This window comes from Pseudophryne corroboree, chromosome 5, assembly GCF_028390025.1.
Source record: "Pseudophryne corroboree isolate aPseCor3 chromosome 5, aPseCor3.hap2, whole genome shotgun sequence".
Taxonomy (NCBI): domain Eukaryota; kingdom Metazoa; phylum Chordata; class Amphibia; order Anura; family Myobatrachidae; genus Pseudophryne; species Pseudophryne corroboree.
Window position 1 is genome coordinate 600956089 of NC_086448.1, and position 14988 is coordinate 600971076.

The 14988-nt window shown below is 48.5% G+C and overlaps 1 protein-coding gene across 4 annotated transcripts in view; it reads right to left on the reverse strand.

Annotated features, from left to right (window-relative positions):
• LDLRAD4 (low density lipoprotein receptor class A domain containing 4) overlaps positions 1-14988 on the reverse strand; it is a 969790-nt gene that overhangs the window by 941084 nt on the left and 13718 nt on the right. The window lies entirely within an intron of this gene.

The window sequence follows — 14988 nt, forward strand, 5'->3', positions numbered from 1 at the left end:
GTCAACCAGGACCGGCTCAAAGAGCCCGAGGCTGGTTTTGCTTAGGGGGGGGGGGGGGACCCCACGCATATTTTTTTTTTAGGCTTTTTCACATTTTTTTATTTTTTACGAAAGGTGCACAATGAAGCCCTGCACGGATCTCACAGATCCGGCCGAGATTCATTGTGTTAATGTCGGCAGTGTTTTACTATTCACTCCCGTAAAACACTGCCAAAAAATACGAATGACATCGACATCGGAAAACACGAAAATGCAGAATACGACAGCTTAGTAAATTAGTCGTAATAAATTCAAAAAGTTGCAAATTTACACATTCGATGTCATTCGTGTTTTAACTTTAACCTCAATATGAAAAATACGAATTTTAGTAAATATACCCCAGAGTCTTTCATTTTAGCTTCTTCCTGTCATCTTCTCAAGAGCAAAACATTTTTCATTTATTACCGAGCGGCAGAGAATGCGGAGAACATATGAACCTGTGGCCTGGTTTTCATGTATAAACTGTTCTTCCAATGCTCCGACATACTTAGCCAGCATCTGATGACACACAAATGATAAATGAATCGGAAGAAAAGAAAATGCTTTCCTTTGTGTATGCCTGTCTACACTCTATTCTCAAACCATGTAAAGGTTATGCTGTAGCCCTAAAACTAGAACCATTCCGGCACCCCATAATGAAGATACATTATAGTGCTTATGCCAAGTATTGGAACTGGCAGGTCACTAATCAGTAGTAAAGACGTTAAATGCAAGTTCTGCACCACAGCTTCAGATATTAGAAAGTGTAAGTTACAGTGATGTACACAAACCTACTGTGAGACTCATCAATGCTACTAACTCAATTGCTAGCTACATACTAGAGAGAGTGTACTGTATATGCTTCATCAGCACAAACCATTGTGTGTTTAGGCCCTCTTCATTTTAATGGCATTGACCAATGACTTTAAAGTGTAGATCTGCCACTTAGCACAATAAATCTAATTAGCCTGTGTGTGGTCTGCACTTGAAATTACAGCCTTTAAATGAATTACTGTTATGTTGTATAAACCAGATGTCCTACATACGTCTCAGCAGAAATGGTTCATTTAGATTCATTCTTTATAAAATTTAAGAAAGGTCTTGTTGAAAAGGCTTTTACTTTCCTACAGTGAACATGAATGAGAATACTGGTATGTACAGTACAATTCACTGCCTAGAGCACTAGTGTCCAGATGACAGCCCTCCTGTGCTCTCCCTGCTGCCAGGGTCAAGTGTGAGTTGAAATGAGCATTGAATCTATATTATTTTGTAATACTAGATTTCACCTATTCTACCCTCCAACTTGCTGTACATACCCAGTCCTTCTCATCTCAGGTAGAGGGAAGGGGTGGGGGTCCCATCAGCCATAGGAGACGCAGTGCAGCCACTGCCTACAGTTATCCATGCGGAGATCATCCCCTTTCCAACTGCTCAACCTCTTTCCTCCTTACAGCCCTTCTCCACCCACCTTCTGCCTCCCAATAGTCAATATTCAACTGCATACTGCTTACAGACCTTATAGCAAGAGCATAACTCCTGTGGGTGCAGGGACTGCAGATGCTATGGGGCCCAGATTGTCTCCAGGGCCCATCTTCAACCAGGCCTTACACAGTGTGCCTTGCACCCGTCTCACATCAGCTGCAGATCAATCCTCCCGTCCTTTTTCTTACTTCCCTCTTCATATGTAGCTCCCTCTCTGCCCCCCCCCCTCCCCAGCCCCAAACGGACCCCTCAAAGGACCCCTCCCATTTCCCGCCTGGTTCAGCTGAAGATGTACCCTGTGAAAGGAAAGAGCCAAGTTTCATTACCCTCCATGCACAGCCTCAGCCAGGGTGGGAGCTACGTGAGCTGATCATGTCTTATCTACATGAAGTTATGATTTATTGTTGTCATGTTGCAGTTAGGATTTATTGTTGTCATGTTGCAGTTAGGATTTATTGTTGTCATGTTGCAGTTAGGATTTATTGTTGCCATTTTATTCTAATACACTATTATTTGATGTACATGGGGCTTCGTCCATCCCCATAATGTCCTTTCTGCTATTTCTAACATAAGTGTGTTTGGAGAACGACAGTGACCTGGTGCTAAGCAACAGGTTTTAAAAGAAGTTGGACCATTGACCAGGGTAGAAGATACTGCAGGTCAGTGCTTCCTAAGGCACCCCAACAGTCCAGCTTTTAGGTACATTCCTGCTTGTGCACAGATGGTATAATCAAACTGACTGAGGTACAGGTTGAGTATCCCATATCCAAATAGTCCGAAATACGTAATATTCCGAAATACAGACTTTTTTTGAGTGAGATCGTGAAACCTTTGTTTTTTGATGGCTCAATGTACACAAACTTTGTTTATTACACAAAGTTATTAAAAAATAAGATTTTAAACCTACCGGTAAATCTTTTTCTCGTAGTCCGTAGAGGATGCTGGGACTCCGTAAGGACCATGGGGATAGACGGGCTCCGCAGGAGACATGGGCACTTTAAGAAAGACTTTGGATCTGGGTGTGCACTGGCTCCTCCCTCTATGCCCCTCCTCCAGACCTCAGTTAGAGAAACTGTGCCCAGAGGAGACGGACAGTACGAGGAAAGGATTTTTGTTAATCCAAGGGCAAGATTCATACCAGCCACACCAATCACACCGTATAACTTGTGATATACTAACCAGTTAACAGTATGAAAACAACATAGCATCAGTCCAAGACCGATGAAAACTATAACATAACCCTTATGTAAGCAAAACTATATACAAGTCTTGCAGAAGAAGTCCGCACTTGGGACGGGCGCCCAGCATCCTCTACGGACTACGAGAAAAAGATTTACCGGTAGGTTTAAAATCTTATTTTCTCGGCGTGGCCTGGACGAGCATGGAGTAGCACTTGCACAGTGCAGCTCTCCAGCCAGTATATCCTGAAAAAACATCCTGGACTCCCTCCCTGGGTCTGAAATCTAGGTCACCCCTGCATGAATGCCCTCTGCCCCTCCGGAGTAAATTTGGGCTGGATGCCTGTGTTCCCCTAACTTCTGCAGCCCTATCTACCCGGCGGGCCCTGCTCGGCGTTGGAGCGGCTGCCTCGCGCTGACCCCGGACCGGAAGTTCGGCTCCCGCTCTCCGCCGCTGCTCGTCTCTTCGTGAGGAGAGGTGAGGGACATCTACCTGCCACCCGGAGTGCCCGCTGCCGGGATCTTGGAGGAGTCTGCGGCGCCTGGGGCGCTCTGCACCGCCGCAGATTAGTGCCGCTCGGGGAACCGGAAGTTCGGCTCCGGCTCCGTACCGCCGCCCGCGCATCTGTGGAGAGGAGGGGGGAGAGCTCGACTGCCGCCCTGTACACCTGCTGGGGGACAAGAGCCATAGCTGAGGCTGCCCGGATTGCCACCCTCCGCTGCCGCGGGCCCGGAGGACCGGAAGTGTACCTCCTGCGATCTCTCCCTGCCAGCTGCAGCCATCAGAAACACTTGGCTCTGTAGGGGCATATCTGGGCTGGCTGGAAATCTGTTGGGTCGCGTGTGCCCTTCCCCCCTCTCCCCCCGCTGCACACCTCTGGCTAGCTGCTCCTGAACTCACCCTGCCTGGAGATTAGTACGAGGGCCTGTGTATCCTCACTGCACGGCTCTGATTAAGGGGGAATAACTGGCACTCTGCTCCATCAGGCGGATGCACAATATATCCGGAGTCCCTGGCCCTGCTGTTTAACTATACATATTCATACTCTGCCCTGAACCCGCTGACCTTTATATAGGGTGTTGGTGTGGACGCCCCCCTCTTGCTTACTTATATTTGCTTTGATATATTTGCTCGGCTGAGCAGAACGACACCGTGTTGTCTAAAATGGTGCGCGGCCGCCAAAGTAACGCGGCGGCGGGCGCAATGGATAAATTTGTCCGAAATCCTGGCAATCAGCGTCGGGGGGGGGTGAAAATGCTGGATCTGAATCTGCACCACCATCTCCTGCATATAGTTCCGCCTCTTCGGACCATCCCGATGCTACCCTGCAGAGAGTACTAGATGCGGTGAATGCCAGCGAGACGCGTCTGGCGGACAAGATTGGACAAGTGCAGTCTGATCTCTCCATTATACATCAGGACCTTCAGCGGGTGAGGGAGCGAGTGGGCGAAGCTGAGACCCGTATATCTAATGTCGAAGACTCCGTCGGCCCGCTGGGTCGGCGCACTGATGTTTTGGAATCTCAAATGACCGAGGTGCGCAAAAAACTGACGGATATGGAGGGGCGCTTGCGGCGCAATAACGTCCGTTTTGTTGGCTTGCCGGAAAAGGAGGAGGGCTCAACTCCTGAAGAATTTCTTGTGAAATGGCTCCGTGATGCTTTTGGGACTGAGGAATTCTCACCTTACTTTACCGTGGAACGGGCCCATAGAGTTCCGATGCGTCCGCTGCCTCCAGGGGCTCCACCTCGCACCTTTATTGCTAAGTTCCTCCATTTCCGAGACCGCGACACAGTCCTAAGGCTGGCCCGTACTAAGGGCCCCTTGAAATGGAATGGATCGCCCATATCAGTCTTCCCAGACTTTGCCGTGGATGTACAAAAGGACAGGGCTCAGTTCATATCTGTTAAGAGGAGGCTCCGTGAACTTGACCTGCCGTATGCCATGCTCTTCCCCTCTAAGTTACGAGTAGTGGCTGATGGAGAAACGAAGTTTTTCACGACTCCCCGTGAGGCCACGACGTGGCTGGATAGACGATTTCCGGCAAGACGTGCTCTCGCAGATCCCTGAGTCTCCGACCTAACTTTAATGCTAGTTCTACCATGATTGCCTTAGTTATGTCCTTCCTTTTCTTTTTCTCTCCTTATGTGCTCCTCTTGTTATTATTTATGTGGGTAGTACATGCGTGTTAATTAATATGTGGTAATAGGCTGCGGGAGTGTTGAACTGGGGTCATTGTCCTCTATACTTCAGTATCCTAGTCACATTACTCTGTTATCACAGGTACGACAGGTCGAGTGACCACTCGTTTGTTTATATCGATGCTTCAGGTAGGCTTTGTAATTTCTGTTATCCCCTGTTGTCTCTGGGGGGTGGGGGTGGGGGGTTACACCCACAGTTCGCTATGTTGGCTCTTGTCTACGCAGGTATGCTGTTTTGTATTAGTTATGCACAGACCCAGGGGGGGGGGATGTCTGTGATTTCCCCTCCTATCTGGATAGGGGGGGGGGGGGGGGGTTGGTGGCTGGAGGCTATCTCTGTTCTCCCGAGAGTCATTATATTCTTGGCCCGATCAAGGTGTACTTGCACCACTTAATGGTGCTACGAAAGCTGTGTATTTGAATTTGGGTACTTGTGTTTAGTTTTGGGATCCAAGTATGCTGCAAGTTGGGGGTGGTATACAGGGAGGGGGGTGGGGGAGGGTTCTGGGTTATGGTTCTAATGTGTGTGGAGAGGTATGGTGTACGTGGACATGGTTCATTGTTGTATTATCTGAGTATTGGTATCTGGTGATTGAGCATAAGCATGATGGATTGGGCTGGCCGCGGGGTACTACATTTATTCTACTTTTGATGCACTATGGCTGGGACTAAAGTGTTATCGTGGAATGTGCGGGGTCTCAGTGACAAAGTTAAGAGGTCCTTGGTACTCCGACAGATTAAAACCTGTGCCGCTGATGTAGTCTGCCTTATGGAAACACACTTGGTGGGGAATAAGATTCTGTCACTAAAAAGGCCTTGGGTGGGATGGGCGTACCATTCCACGTATACTTCTGCCTCTCGTGGAGTTTCAGTCCTCATTAAGCGGACCGTCCCCTTCGTGCTGGAATCTGTGCAGACGGATCCGTGGGGGAGATATGTGTTTCTAAAATGTAGATTATTTTACGTCCCTGTCCTTCTTCTGGCGGTTTATGTGCCCCCTCCCTATTCCCCTGAAGTACTTAAGAAGGCTGCCGGGTTCATGGCCTCTTCCCCCGGGATATCGGTTATTTGCCTCGGGGATTTTAACAATGTGCTAGATGCAGCGATGGATAGGCTGTCTAGGTCTCAGTCGACTGCATGCCCTGGGAATCTCTCTTTTGCCAATGTGGTGTCGGGGTTGGGCCTGGTTGATCCTTGGAGGTTGAGACACCCGTCTCTTAGACAATACTCCTGTTTCTCTCACTCCCATTCTTCGTTCTCCAGGATTGACCTGGCCCTCCTTTCGAGCGACATGGTTCCCCGGGTGGGCGATATTAGGTATGAAACTAGGGGTATATCGGATCACTCCCCTTTGACTCTTACCTTAGATTTTAATTGTTCTAGGGGCCAGACTGTATGGAAATTTAACCCGTTCTGGCTTGTCCACATGGGGGATGGTTCTGACCTGGTGGCCACATGGCGGGAATTCTTTGAGTTAAATAGTGCCGGAACTGCTATCTCTATTCTATGGGACACGTTTAAGGCCTTTATGCGAGGGAGTTTGATTAAACGGGTAGCTAACTTGAAGTCCTTTTATAAACAACGGGAGATGGTGTTGGAGGCCCAGAGTGTCGCCGCAGAATTGCAGTACTTGCAGGACTCCTTGAATAGTTCTAAGTTAGCCTGGTTATCGGCTCAGAGAGAATGGAAGGATTATCTAATGGAGAAGACTCAGCATAGACTCCTTTTCTCCTCCCATAAATTTTACGCTACGGGGGATAGGCCGGGGGCGTACTTGGCCTCCCTGGCCCGGGGTGACAGACCTACTAATGTAGTGGTTGAGATTTTAAATTCTGATGGCATTTCCCTAACTCAGACCCCACAAATGGCGGCTGAATTTGTGTCCTATTATAGCCGCTTATATGAATCCAAGCTGGAGTGCACTCAATTGCATCTCAATGATTATTTGGACGCTGTTTCCTTCCCCACCCTGTCCAGCGAGGCTTGTGATCTACTGGAAGCGCCTATTTCACCCGAAGAGATTATGGCTGCTATTAAGGCCTCCCTTAGTGGTAAGGCCTCCGGCATGGACGGCATACCTTCAGAGGTCTACGGGCACCATCTGGATTTTTTTGTCCCTCGCCTTCTAGAGCTTTACGGCCAAATTTTTGCACAAGAGTCTCTCCCTCCGTCTATGGCGGAGGCTTTGATTGTAGTTCTCCCTAAACCAAATAAGGATATTAGGAGAGTTGAGTCCTATCGCCCTATATCCCTTTTACCCACTGATATTAAAATATTGGCTAAGGTTCTGGCCGGCAGATTAAATACAGTCATATCTCATATTATACATCCGGATCAGACGGGATTTATGCCCAATAAGTCGACATCCATTAACCTTAGACGTCTGTTTACCCATCTACAACTCCCCTGTAAGGACCCCACCACCTCCATAGTCGTCTCGTTGGACGCCGCTAAGGCTTTCGATTCCGTAGAATGGGCATATTTGTGGGAAGTTATGCGTAGATTCGGTATAGGTCCAAACTTCATTAAATATGTTCAATTGATGTATTCCTCTCCCTTGGCGAGAGTGGCAATTAACGGTTTTGTGTCTCATTCCTTTCCTTTATCTAGGGGTACGCGACAGGGTTGCCCACTGTCCCCTGCTCTATTTGCTATGGCCATTGAGCCCCTTGCCTGCCTCCTAAGGGCGGATGCGGGGATCACTGGCTTCAGGGTGGGTGCCCGCGAGGACAGGGTGGCACTATATGCCGATGATGTTCTGTTATTCGTGGATCGCTATGCTGAGTCTATGCCTAGGATCTTGGGAATTATTGTTGAGTTCGGGCGATACTCTGGGCTCCTGATTAATTGGGAGAAATCCTTTATTATCCCACTCCGGGGGGAGGTTCCTGCTTTCCCATTGGTGGCTCTTCCGTTGCGGTGGGTGGACTCATTCAAATACTTGGGCATATGGGTATCTAATGATCCTCAAAAGTTCTCCTCCCTAAATATCACTCCACAAATAACGTATCTCCGTGGTCGGGTGAAGGTATGGGGGAAACTACCCTTAACAGTCACAGTGAGGGTAAATATGGTAAAAATGGTCTTCCAGCCCAAACTTCTGTATGTTCTCCAACAATCTCCCGTTTATATCCCGCTGAAGACTTTTAAACAAATAAATGGGCTACTTTCCTCCCTAGTATGGGCTAGTAAGCGGGCACGTCTGCGATTAGATGCTTTGACCAGGTCAAGGGACATGGGGGGTTTGGCCCTCCCCAACTTCCGCTTTTATTATTATGCTGCGCAGCTGGCGCATGTCTGGGAGTGGATTACCGACCTTGATGCCCTGGCGTTGCACTCACTGATGTTGCACCATGACTACCCTGGGGGCTCCCCATTGCAGCTGCTCTTGTGTGGTAGCGTCAAAATGTCCACATTGCCATTGATTAAACAATCCATCCTGATATGGAAATTGGTGCACTCTGTGATGCGGGGCCAGGGTATTGATCCTGATACCCCACTGGATAACGCGTACGGGCTGCCGGAGTTGTGTCAACTTCAGGTAAGGGAAGTGTGGGGTAACTGGGGAGTACACTCCATGGGACAGATATATAGTGATGGGACCCTTACCTCATTTCAACAACTTCAACAGGCACATAATATCCCCTCGGGGTTCTTTTATCGATTCCTTCAGCTGAGACACGCTTTGGCTACCCAGTTCCCAGATGGCCCTCCGATCCTTGTTGACTCCCCTGTCAAACTAATGCTGCAGACGTTAGACTCGGGACACTTGGTCTCTAAGATATATGGCCGTATTCTGCAGCTACATCATACGGATCCTCTAACTGCTCTCCGGGGAAAGTGGGAATCGGAAGTGGGTATGTTGTCGGACGATGCATGGAGTACCGCTATGGGAGCCCATCGGATCTCCACTTCCTCTGCCAGGTACCAACAAATACAACTATATATCCTGCATAGAGTATATATGACCCCGGTGAGGTTAGCACATATTGGGGGATCTCACAGCCCCCAGTGCCCTAAGTGTGGAACCACAGGTGCTGATTTCTGGCATCTGCTCTGGGTGTGCCCTGGCGTGTCTCATTTTTGGATGGCTGTCATACGCATTATAGGTGATACGGGGGTCCCCTCCGCCATATGCACACCTGCTTTATGTACCCTGTTGATAGTGGACGAGGAAGCTCTAGACCCACCTAGCAGAAGATATGTTATCAACCTATGCGCTCTGGCCAGAGTCTGTATAGCCCGGTTGTGGCTGGCGGGTGAGGCCCCGACAGTTAAGGCCTGGATAGCCCTGGTCAACGAAACTGTCGCACACGAAAAATTTGTGTTCCTGGCGAGGAAGGTGGAGAGGAAATGGTGTACAATTTGGGGCAGATGGATAGAGTCTAAACACTTCAAGGATTCATAAAATCCTGCCATGTGCCTTTCTCCTTACTTTGTCCCGGTACACTTTGGGGGTGGTTGCCCCGCGGCCGGCCTTGCAGAAACTTAGTGTATTCTACTGTGCTTGCTCTGATATACTGGTGTCTGTTTCCGATATATATGTTTGTGATGCGATACTCTCAAGAATAGTCCATCTGAGATTATACGATATAGGAGGTATTATATATAATTGATGTACCATGTGCTCTGTATATGTGCAGTTGTTTTGTGCATATTGAGTATGTATGTAATGGTATGTATGTTTTTGTTTTTGTTTTTCTTTTTGTTGTGTGAAACGTTCTTGGAAAATTTAAAACTCTAATAAAAAAAATTATTGAATTTAAAATCTTATTTTCTCTAACGTCCTAGAGGATGCTGGGACTCCGTAAGGACCATGGGGATTATACCAAAGCTCCCAAACGGGCGGAAGAGTGCCGATGACTCTGCAGTACTGATTGAGCAAACAGGAGGTCCTCCTCAGCCAGGGTATCAAACTTATTGAACTTTGCAAAGGTGTTTGACCCCGACCAAGTAGCAGCTCGGCACAGCTGTAGTGCCGAGACCCCTCGGGCAGCCGCCCAAGACGAGCCCACCTTCCTAGTGGAATGGGCCTTAACAGATTTTGGTAACGGCAACCCTGCCGTAGAATGCGCCTGCTGAATCGTGTTACAGATCCAGCGAGCAATAGTCTGCTTTGAAGCAGGGCCGCCGACCTTGTTGGCTGCATACAGGACAAACAGTGCTTCTGTTTTTCTGATACTAGCCGTTCTGGCCACGTAAATTTTCAAAGCCCTGACCACATCAAGGGACTTGGAATCCTCCAAGTCACGTGTAGCCACAGGCACGACAATAGGTTGGTTCATATGAAAGGATGAGACCACCTTAGGTAGGAATTGAGGACGGGTCCGCAATTCCACTCTATCCATATGGAAAACCAGATAGGGGCTTTTATGTGATAAAGCCGCTAATTCCGAAACTCGCCTAGCCGAAGCCAAGGCTAACAACATGACCACCTTCCAAGTGAGATATTTCAACTCCACTGTTCTAAGTGGTTCAAACCAATGTGACTTAAGGAAACTTAACACCACGTTAAGGTCCCAAGGCGCCACCGGAGGTACAAAAGGAGGCTGAATATGCAGTACTCCCTTCACAAAAGTCTGTACTTCAGGTAGAGAGGCCAATTCCTTTTGAAAGAAAATGGATAAGGCCGAAATCTGAACTTTAATGGAGCCTAATTTTAGGCCCAAATTCACTCCAGTTTGTAGGAAGTGAAGAAAACGGCCTAGATGGAATTCTTCCATAGGAGCATTCCTGGCCTCACACCAAGAAACATATTTTCGCCATATTCGGTGATAATGTTTAGATGTCACGTCCTTCCTAGCCTTTATTAGCGTAGGAATGACCTCATCCGGAATACTTTTTTCCGCTAGGATCCGGCGTTCAACCGCCATGCCGTCAAACGCAGCCGCGGTAAGTCTTGGAACAGACAGGGACCCTGTTGCAACAGGTCCTGTCTTAGAGGAAGAGGCCACGGATCTTCTGTGAGCATTTCCTGCAGATCCGGACACCAGGTCCTTCGTGGCCAATCCGGAACAATGAGTATTGTGCTCACTCCTCTTTTTCTTATTATTCTCAACACCTTGGGTATGAGAGGAAGAGGAGGAAATGCATAGACCGATTGGAACACCCACGGTGTCACTAGGGCATCCACAGCTACCGCCTGAGGATCTTTTGACCTGGTGCAATACCTTTGTAGCTTTTTGTTGAGACGGGACACCATCATGTCTATTTGGGGCAGTCCCCACCGACTTGCAATCTGTTCGAAGACTTCCTGATGAAGTCCCCACTCTCCCGGGTGTAGGTCGTGTCTGCTGAGGAAGTCTGCTTCCCAGTTGTCCACTCCCGGAATGAACACTGCTGACAGTGCGCTTACATGATTCTCCGCCCAGCAAAAAATTCTGGTGGCTTCCGCCATCGCCACTCTGCTCCTTGTGCCGCCCTGGCGGTTTACATGAGCTACTGCGGTGACGTTGTCTGACTGGATCAGAACTGGTCGGTCGCGAAGCAAGGTCTCCGCTTGACGTTGGGTCGTTGTATATGCCCCTTAGTTCCAGGATGTTGATGTGAAGACAAGTCTCTTGACTTGACCAAAGCCCTTGAAATTTCTTCCTTGTGTGACTGCTCCCCAACCTCGGAGGCTCGCGTCCGTGGTCACCAGGATCCAATCCTGAATGCCGAACCTGCGGCCCTCTAGAAGGTGAGCACTCTGCAGCCACCACAGGAGAGATACCCTGGCCCTGGGGAACAGGGTGATCCGCTGATGCATTTGCAGATGTGACCCGGACCATTTGTCCAATAGGTCCCATTGGAAAGTCCTTGCATGAAACCTGCCGAAGGGAATGGCTTCGTACGTCGCCACCATTTTTCTCAGGACTTGAGTGCAATGATGTACTGACACTTGTTTTGGCTTCAACAGGTTCTTGACTAGAGTCATGAGTTCCTGCGCTTTTTCTATCGGAAGAAAAACCCTTTTCTGGTCTGTGTCCAGAATCATGCCCAAGAAGGGCAGATGAGTCGTAGGATTCAGCTGCGACTTTGGAATATTGAGAATCCAGCCGTGTCGCTGTAACACCTTCAGTGAAAGTGATACGCTGTTCAGCAACTTCTCCAGTGATCTCGCTTTTATGAGGAGATCGTCCAAGTACGGGATAATTGTGACACCCTGCTTGCGCAGGAGCACCATCATTTCCGCCATTACCTTGGTGAAAATTCTCGGGGCCGTGGAAAGCCCAAACGGCAACGTCTGAAATTGGTAATGACAATCCTGTACCGCAAATCTCAGGTACGCCTGATGAGGAGGATATATGGGAACATGCAGGTATGCATCCTTTATGTCCAGAGATACCATAAAATCCCCCCCTTCCAGGCTGGCGATGACCACTCTGAGCGATTCCATTTTGAATTTGAACCGTTGTAAGTAAAGGTTCAGGGATTTTAAATTCAAAATGGGTCTGACCGAACCGTCCGGTTTCGGGACCACAAACAGAGTTGAGTAATACCCCTTCCCTCTTTGAAGCAGGGGAACCTCGACCACAACTTGTTGAAGACACAATTTGTGAATCGCATGTAACACTATCTCCCTTTCCAGGGGAGAAGTCGGTAGCGCCAATTTGAAAAACCGTCGAGGAGGCACCTCTTCGAATTCCAGCTTGTATCACTGGGAAACAATTTCTATTGCCCAGGGATCCACCTGTGAGTGAACCCAGATGTGGCTGAAAAGTCGAAGACGTGCCCCCACTGGAGCGGACTCCCTCAGGGGAGCCCCAGCGTCATGCGGTGGATTTTGCAGAGGCCGGGGAGGACTTCTGTTCCTGGGAACTAGCTGTGTTGTGCAGCTTTTTCCCTCTGCCCTTACCTCTGGCAAGAAAGGACGATCCACGTACTCTTTTGCTTTTATTTGAACGAAAGGACTGCATTTGATAATAAGGCGCTTTCTTAGATTGTGAGGGAACATAAGGCAAAAAATTCGATTTACCTGCCATAGCTGTGGAGACGAGGTCCGAAAGGCCCTCTCCAAACAATTCCTCACCCTTGTAAGGCAAAAACTCCATATGCCTCTTTGAGTCGGCATCACCTGTTATGTAATAACTTTAATAAGTTTAACATTATGTATTCATCCTTGTAAATTACTACTATTATTGTGTTGCCTAGAGCCAGAGGTTTCTGTTGGTTTATCACTACACATATGGCTCTAATAGGAGGTAAGAAGGGAGCGTCAACTAAAGAGAATAGAGGACGGAACTTGTAGCTACTGAGTGAGAAACAGTCATAGCCAGCCCAGGCAGCACTGTTCTCTTGCCCTGCTAGATTTCCATGTCAGGATCTGAAGCTGAACCCAGAGCACTAAAAGTACACCGGCCCAGGGGCAGAGCATTGCCACCCTGCCCAGGTCACAGCCCATCCCTGATTATAGGTTAGAGAAGCGTGAGGAGGTGGGTGGAAGCGGAGCAGCAGAGGGCATTGCTTTCTGGCCAATGCATGTCCTGGAATGACAAACAGGTACCCTTTAATTAACGTTACCATCAATCCAGGATTCCTCCAGACAATCCGAAAATCACAAGAGGAATCCCGGATGGGTGGTAACCCTAATTTATGGGAAAAGTATGCCTGCCACCATACATGAAGTGGAGACAGCCATTCTGTGAACTAAGCTAATATCCTTGTGAACACAGTCTATGAATTCACTAGGATCTAATGACATCACTTAGACACCAGTACATAGCGAATTGTGTATCCGGTCTATAGATCTACACTAAAAACATCTACAGTCAATAGGTCGAGCACTAACGGTAGACATGCATTAGGTCAACAGGGTCAAAAGGTCAACATGTAAAAAGTAGACAGTTCAAAAGGTCGACACACACAGTATGGTTGAAGCAAGTTTTTGTTTTGTTTTTCGCTACGTTTTCATACTTTACCATCCACGTGAACTACGATTGGGAATAGTAACCTGCGCCCAGGGTCGGACTGGCCCATAGGGGAAACCCCCGATGGGCCCCACCTACTATAGGAGATCAGGCTCCAGACTGTGCACTAGAATTGTACATTATACATACGTTACATTATACTGCACAGGATATGGTGTCTTTTCTACAGTACTGTTATTAATATTGTACATTATCATGCACGCACTAGCAGTATTTACTGTATATATTTATCATAGGGCCCAGACCATGCACTCTCTAACGGTTAGCAAGCTTCTCTGGCAGCTGGCCACACTTCTTCTAGAGATTGGCCACACCCCTAAACAAGGAGTTAAAGTGAGCCGTAACGGGTGTGGAACAGCGTTCTGTCGGTTCGATTTGGAGACGGAACGCAGTTCCGCCTCCTCCGGCTCACCTAACCCGATGTTAGCCTGGCGCCACAGGGAAATACCGAGCGCCCTGCAGAGATTGTATTACCAGCGGGCGCCCGGCTCCCTCTCCATAGCGGCAGCCGGAGCTCACTCCTGACGTCATGATGTCTCTCCCATAGTTCTGGGAAGCGGGTGGCCAGGCGGAGGGCAGCAGTCTGGAAACAGGAGCGGGGCTGGTATGTATTGTTTGAGAGGGTGTGTGTGTGTGTGTGTGTGTGTGTGTGTGTGTGTGTGTGTGTGTGTGTGTGTATCAGCTTCTACAGGGGTCATTAGCAGTGGGGGCTAAACTACTGGGGGTACAACTACAGGCGGCAATACTACAGGCTGCAATACTAATGAGGGCATTGTATAGGGGGCACTTCATAAGGGGCATCTCTCCTGGTGACATAAGGGGCACTACTACTATGGGCTCTACATAAAGGGCACTATCACTACAGTGGACATTGCATAAGGGGCACTACTACTGTGGGCATTGTATAAGGATGCTACTACTGTGGGCATTATGTGTATTAGGGGCGCTATTACTATGGGCTTTGTGTATAAGGGGCACTAATGTGTGTCATTACATGAATAAGGGACACTACTATGTGGTGTAATGTGAATAAGATTGTGCTACTGTGCAGAATAATTTTAATTGGGGATAGTAATGCGTGACCACCCCCCTTCTTTGTGAGACCACGCCCCCTTTTGGGGGCACTCGCAATCCCTTTCTTACATGGGCACCGGGGGGGGGGGGGGGGGGCAGGGGGGAAGAGTTCCACCACCTCTCTAG